Source organism: Nycticebus coucang, chromosome 17 (assembly GCF_027406575.1).
Source record: "Nycticebus coucang isolate mNycCou1 chromosome 17, mNycCou1.pri, whole genome shotgun sequence".
In the NCBI taxonomy this organism is placed as follows: Eukaryota; Metazoa; Chordata; class Mammalia; order Primates; family Lorisidae; genus Nycticebus; species Nycticebus coucang.
Genome location: NC_069796.1, coordinates 77,567,897 through 77,575,167, shown reverse-complemented (window position 1 = coordinate 77,575,167; position 7,271 = coordinate 77,567,897).

Sequence of the window (7,271 nt, the reverse complement as noted above, 5' to 3'; positions counted from 1 at the left end):
AAGAAAAAACTTACAGAATCTATCTCATTTGTACCCTGGGGACAGCCTGTATGGCAGTTGTAATAATAGAATTCCGGGATTATTTGAGGAAAAAGTGAAAAAAACTAGGCTTGGGGTAGGAGGAGGAGGGTGATGAATGGGGGGGCACAGGGCATTTGGGAGGCCGTGAAACAGTCTGTATGATATAATGTGGCTATGGACACAAGGCATTTGTCACATGTCACATGTCACTTTGTAACACAGAGAATGAGATCTAATGGAAACTAGGGACTCTAGCTCATAATTACGTATGAATATGGACTCCCCATAGTAACAAACATACCCCATCCAAGTGGCTACTAACAGGGCAGCTGGGTGAGAGGGAGCAGGGGGGTACTGGCACTCTATTTTCTGGGCAGTTTTTCTGTAAACCTTTAACTGCTCTAAAAAATGAAGTCAATTTTTAAAAATAAGTGAAGCAAACTAGCACAGACTGTAACAGGGAGGCTGACGTACACTTGGGGTCCAAGGAGATGCTGTGCGAAGTTGTAGGCTGGCTGCCCATTACATGGCCATGGTTGCAGGGTCTGCCTGCAGGTCTCACTTGCTCTGCAGGGAGGCGGGGACCCACTGTTTCAAGTGTGTCTGTTACGGGTAGCTCATTACCAGGCACTGCCCATCTGCCATATTTGTATGATAGGTTTATCTCGAACCCAGATGGGAAAGACAAAGAGATAGAAATGGGTATGGTTTGGAATAATAGGGCCAGCATAATAATATCATTTTATGTATTTGGAAAACAAAACAAAATTTTCATTTCATAATACAGATTGTGGGCAAGTGGGACAAAGTGTTCTTGGCTGGCAGATTTGCATAAAAACGGTCCTCATTAGGGCGTGGAGAGGCAGAGCCCTGGAGGAGGAAGGCAGAGACTTTTGTGTTTAGCAAAAGGGATATAGGTTAGTGAAGTTTGAGAAATACTACTATCTTGTGTGAACTCACTGCCTCATGGGAAACGAGATAACAGACTCGACTCCCACTTTTCAGAAGAGTCAAATGAGGCTCGGTAAGCTCATGGCACATCTTATGTCACACAGCCAATAAGTTGCAGGGGCAGAATTTGAACCCTCACTAGATGCACACACGTAGTAGCCATCATTGCTAATAGGCTGTGCAGGGGGCTTTAGTGGATAGCAGGGCATTCCTTGGGAGACTGGAACTCATGGACACAGTCAGCTGGTCAGTGGGTCGCCTTCTGCCTTCATGGCATGAATGGGACAATGGCAGTGAGACCCCTGAGACAGGGCTGTGCTCCAGGAGAGGGTGGGACCTATGGCTTTGATGCAATCTGGAAGCCAGAGGCAGCAGCTCAGGAAATAGAATAAAAGCCTCATTCGGCAGGACATCGCAGGTGCTGTGGGGCTGTCACCCTGCCCTGGCTGAACGGAGCTCAGGTGGCTCCTGGATTAGAGCAGGATGGGAGGGAGAGGCCTGACCTGTTCAGCTACTTCTTAAAGTATTTCAAGTACCTTTTTTTTTTTCAAGGTAGGAGCTAATTAAATCTTACAGTAGGTGATTTCAGACACATGCTTCTCTCTCTCTCCTAAAAGTAGACACAAGAGGACTTCCAGTCGCCTATGCGTCACTAGCCGCGTAAGGGCATGAAAACAATAATCCTGGCACAACCGACTCAGGGCCGTTGAGTGGGACTCTCTGACATGGTGGACATGTCCCTCTCTGTGCTGTCCAACATGGTAGCCACTTACCGCACGCAGCACCAAGCCTTGAGAGGTGGCAATTACGTTGAGGGAGCTGTGTTTTGTGGCTACCCTCCTCTTCTAAGGTCTCACGGCCTGAGAATCAAATGGGACTCAGATTCCAGGTACGTGAGGCCCTTGTTTCTACCTGTGGTCTTGTGCTCCAAGCAGCCTGGCAGGAAGGCATTTACTTCTCCAGGTCAGCAAGCACGGCTGGCTGGTACGGCTGGCCCTGCTGGCTATTTTGAACTATAAGACATGAACATTTGCCACCAGGAGGTCTAAGTTTTTGCATCTGCAAAATGATAGGCCCCGTCTAGGGTGATGCTCAGAGAATTACTGAAGTTCTTTTTCTTTCGCCTGGTGGGAATATGGGAGCAGGGAAGGGAGGAGAAAGAAGGGAGGCAGAACTTTGGTCATGTGTCTGACCAGCCTGGGCAGACCTGGACCACCAAGTAAGGAAGGGACACCCCTCATTATCAGTCACCTACTTCCCTGCAGAGCATTCATCCCCTGGGCGGTGAGTGCAGCCCACACTCCCTGCCCTGAGCCTGTCAGCTCCTCGCCTGCCCCGGGTTCAGGCCCTTTGGACTGTCTCCTGCAGCTTAGTGGCCCCACGTGCAAGCACAGGGCAACTTCAGTGGAGACCAAAGCCAGCCCTCAGCAGCTAACCTGCCACTCACCAGGTGCCCACACTGAGGCCTGCAGGACAACGTATGTGACCTCCTGCAGCTGTGAGGTAACCATTAGGACTGAGCACGGCCACAGCCTCCTCTGGTGGGGCAAAATAAAAATGTAACATCTACCCCCTGAGGCCTCATCTTTGGAGGACAAATCAGGAGACCTGGGCTGAGTCCCGGCTTTGTGACCTTCCTGCTTAGACACACATAGTCACCTCCTTTCACATCCTATGTCCCAGTTAGGAGACTTTAGGAAAGCAAATCCACCGAGACAAGCCTCCATCTGTTCATCTGAAAAATGGGTGAAAAGACCTACCTCTCAGAATGGGTGGTCCTGGGCTCGCAGTGCCAGGACGGTGGTTCTCGCCGTGTGGTCCTGGGAACTTGCTAGAAATGCAGATTCTGAGGTCCTGCCCTGGATCTGGGATCAGTAACTCTGGAGGTGGGACCCAGCAATTTGTTTTAATGAGACCTCTGGGGGTTTCCATCACTCGCTGTGTTTGCCAAGCACAGCATTAAGCGGCAGCTGTCTGGGGTTATTGGTATTTTCAGAAACACCTTCCAGCCATGTCTGACGACAGCAGGGCTGGGGTGAGACAGACACAGGAGAAGTCCTGGCACCACTGCCTCTCACTGGGGCCCTGGGCAAGCCGGCTGCTCCCTCTGAGCCTCGCTTTCTCTTCTTTCAAATGGGAGTAATACTGGCAGGCAGTTTGCCCTAACATTTGGATTGCTTGGAAACTAGAAGTTACTATTGTGGTGGTGGCGGTTGTTTTCTTCTTAAACTGTCAGGTGTCAGAGATTTTTGTTTCTAAAAATGGTCAAGTTTCTCTGGCATAAATCCCCATTCATACGGCCATCCTACCCCAAATAACATCCCCATAAGGACTGGGGAGTAAATTGCCAAAGGGCCCTCTGCTACCGATCAGATGGGACACTTTCTGAGTTTGAATAAGGCAGAGGATTTCAATTGCCCAGGATTACAAAGAAGGGCCCAATGTACCATATGGCTGGGCCTGGCTGCTGGTCGTGTGCAATCGGAGGTGCTCAAGTGAGATATTAACATAATATCCCTTCCAAAAGCGATTACAGAGTTGCAGGCAGCAGAATGTCATTTGGTGGCTGAGGCCTTCTCTCATCAGCAGCAATGACTAAACAAGCTAATCAAATCAGCACAAATTTGCACATGAGCCGGCAGCTGGGCCTGGATATCACCACGGCGGCAGCATAATCCTGCTGTAGGACGACTTGACTAATGGGCTCCCAGTGGGCAGCAGGGCACTGTAAGGGCTGCCTGGCAAGTCTGCAGGGCGAGGGCGGCTGCAGCCACAGCCAGGGCCCAGGAAGGCAGGGAGGCAGGGAGGCTGCATCAGCAAACAGCAAGGGGAGGGTGTGGGAGGGGCAGGCAACACCTGTGCATCAGCCTCTCCTGTGTGTGTGTGTGTGTGTGTGTGTGTGTGTGTGTGTGTGTGTGTGTGTGTGTGTGAGAGAGAGAGAGAGAGACATGGGAGGGGAGAAAAAGAGAGAGAAAGAGGAAGGAAGGGAGGGAGGGAGGGAAGAGGAGAAAAAGAAAGGGGGGGGTAAATGAGAGAGAGAATTAGAGAGAAAGAGTGTGAAAGAGAGAGGGGGAAATAGAGTGACAGAGAGAAAGGGACCACCACATGCACCTCCCACAGCTCCAAGGTTCAAACCTCATTTCTATCACGTACCCTGTGTTGTTGAGTGAGATACTAAACATCTCGGAGCTCTGTGTCCTCATGCATAAAACCAAGGTAGTGTTTGGTCTTAACTCTTTAGGCTGCTGTAAGGAGTCAAAGTCCATCCATATTGTCTGACACAGTGAGTGTTCAATAAATGGCCATTGTTACAACTGTAACTATTGTTCATCAGGTTCCTCCGAGGACCTTCCATGGCCATGCCCCAGGTCTTGAGAATGCCAATTTAAGGACGACTTTATCTTGGCCTCCTAGGAATATAAAATAAAAATGGAGCAGTGTCAGGGGATAATAGCACTATCCCATGGGAAGGGCTGTGACAGCCACAGAGGGCTGAGGGTAGAGCAGGGCACCCCATACTCAGGGCCCCAGGAAATGGTCCTGGAGGAGGTGAATCTGCAGACATATTCCAAGAGTGAGACACGGAGGGCTGGCTGGGCAGCGGGGATCTCTGGGGTGGAAACTGAGTGTGTTGCCTCCTTCTCACGCACCTGTGGGGCAACCTGCGGGAAGCCTGAGGGTTTCCTAAGTCAGGGGCAAGATCAGAAAGCACAGCTGGAGGCTGCGGTAAGGGCACGCTTCATCCTGGAGAACTTCCTCACCGAGTCTGGGCTCCTAGGCATGTAAAGGACGAAGAATGCAGAGGGAGGCATTTCAGGAGGTGGGGAAAGGGCCTGAGGGGAGCCAGGAATGTTGGCCTTAATGCCGGGGCAAGACCCTTCCCTTGCCCCGGCCTGTCCCTAGGGCTCCAGCTACAGAGTGGAAGGTCAATGCCTCCCACATCCTGAACAGCTTCCTTTTAAAACTTAGATCACTGATTTGAAGAAAAACTTGATAATGCTGCCGGCCGTTGAAGAGCCAGGACCATTTGTCACAGATAGAAGGTAACAGTACAAATAAAATGAAAACTAACCAAGGCCACACACCTGTAGCCAGATGTTATGACTCTCTGAAGACTCAGGGCTGGGGGGACAGAAGGAGGTTGGCAAGTGTTAAGTGTTAAGTCTCACCCAGGTGAGACTTTCCTCCTGGGTAATCATGAAGGTGAAAGGAGAAATGAAGAGGAAATGCAGTCCTCCCTGGTCACCCTGGCCTCTGGTACCAGCACATGCACCAGCTCCCTGTTCCTGCAGAGCCTGGTCATCATCTCACCCACTGGCCCTGTGCCTCAGGAGCTGCTGCCCCCAAATCTGGGAAGGCTGTAGACCCGTTAGAATGAGTAGGACCCAACATGAAGCACCATGTCACTGCACCTTTCCTCCCATCTCAGCCCCTCCCTGCTCCTGCCCGTTGATACAAACCTGGTGGCCCTCTGGAGAAGTGCTATGCCCAGCCAAGTGGCCCTTGGCATGGTTCGTGGGAATCACCCCTCAGAAGATGGCGGCACATCTTGGCCAGAGACCTCTCAGGGACGCCTTACATTGGCGACATGTGTTTCTATGATCTCCCTTCACCCACCAGCCCAGCCCCACTCACTCCCAATTCCACCTGATGACTTCACCCCTCCCCCCAGGATGGAGGCAGAGTCTACCGACAGCCACGGCAACCCTGGACAGCCCTGGACTGACTCCCCAGCCACTGCCCCGCTCTCAGATGACTTGGCTACAAAGTCTAGCTCTGACACTTCTCTGCTGGGGTCTTGGACAGTCCCCTTTACCTCTCTGAACCTCCGTCTCCTCATTTGCTGTCAGAGCTAAATATAACCGACCTCACAGGGTTGTTTTAAGAATCAAATGAAATATTGTAGGCGGATGTACTGAAATACTGCTCTGAGGACTGAACAAATGAATGAATTAATGTAATAAGCTTCTAGTGGATGGAGGTTTGGACGTAAAGTCTAGAGGCCTGGGTTCTAGTTCACCCAGAGTTGACTGACTGTGTACCCTTGGGCATGTCACTTTGCCTCACCTGGCCTTTGTTTTCTCACCTGTCAGCAAAGAGATTGAACTTAGATGACCACAGAGATTTTTCAACATTTAAATACTAAACTATGATGCAGGGTATGAGACCAGCAAACATACTTCTACAAGCCCTCTGTTTGCCTTGGTTGTGCCTGAAAATTCTCCAGCACTGGGCAGCAGCATCAGGAAGATGGTCAGCTGAAGGGGTAAGACTGCATGAAACAGCAAGCTCTCTTTAGCAGCGGAGTCAGCATAGCATTTAAAAGTACAGATAAACATCACAGCCAGCCCTGCAATTTCCTAGCCATGTGATGATTTAAGAAAGTAATTCAAGTTGTGAGCCTCGGTTTTCCTTATCAGTAAAATGGGCATAATTTGAAGATCCTCTCTGGCACATTATGAGGAAATGAATGAGAGTCCTGATTCTTATTACATGCTAATTTTGCTACCTATATGTAGCAAACTGTCAACAATGGCAGCATCTTTATTTTTTTTTACATTTTCAGCTACTGTCATCCTGTTATAAATGACCTTCACATTGAATACAAGGGTCTAAAACTAAGGGTAGGAAGAGTCCCCAAGTGATGACAAAGGAGTTGGGGGATGCTCTGTTCTTCAATTGCTCCCTGCACCTGGTATGGCCAAGCCTGGGCTAGAGGCACAGCAGGGGCACCCCACTGACAGAGGAGGTCAGCCTTACCGATGGGTGTGGCCCTGGCCACCTGTTGTTCTGAGCACACTTTGTCATGAGCCCCTGGAGGGGGAGACCCCTTCCCCCACCCTTCATTTCACATCTCTGACTGCTCTGAGGTCCATGTCGCAACCTTAACAAACAGAAATGAAAAATGCACAAGCTGATGTTTGTGAGCACAGTAAACGGTCATCAGTGCCAGAGAGGAAATGAGACTCCCACTCTGCAACCTGGTGCAAACTGACTCCACTCTCTGGGCCTCAGTTTCCTCCTCTGTGAGGATGAAATTAAACCATGCTGGGAACCCACTTAGACCATTGTCTGTTATAGTCCCCACTCTATCAATCCCAAGTCTAATTTTTTTAGCTTCACTAAATTTATTTTAAAAATCATAAAACATTTTTTACAAAAGAGCATAATATTCCACACACAGCTCTGAACAGATGCCAGGAACATGTGGACCATTGTTACTTTTCCTCCTTGTCCCATCCCCCAAATGTTACAGTGACCACAAAGCAAGGTGTTCACAATTATTACCTGGGGGGAAC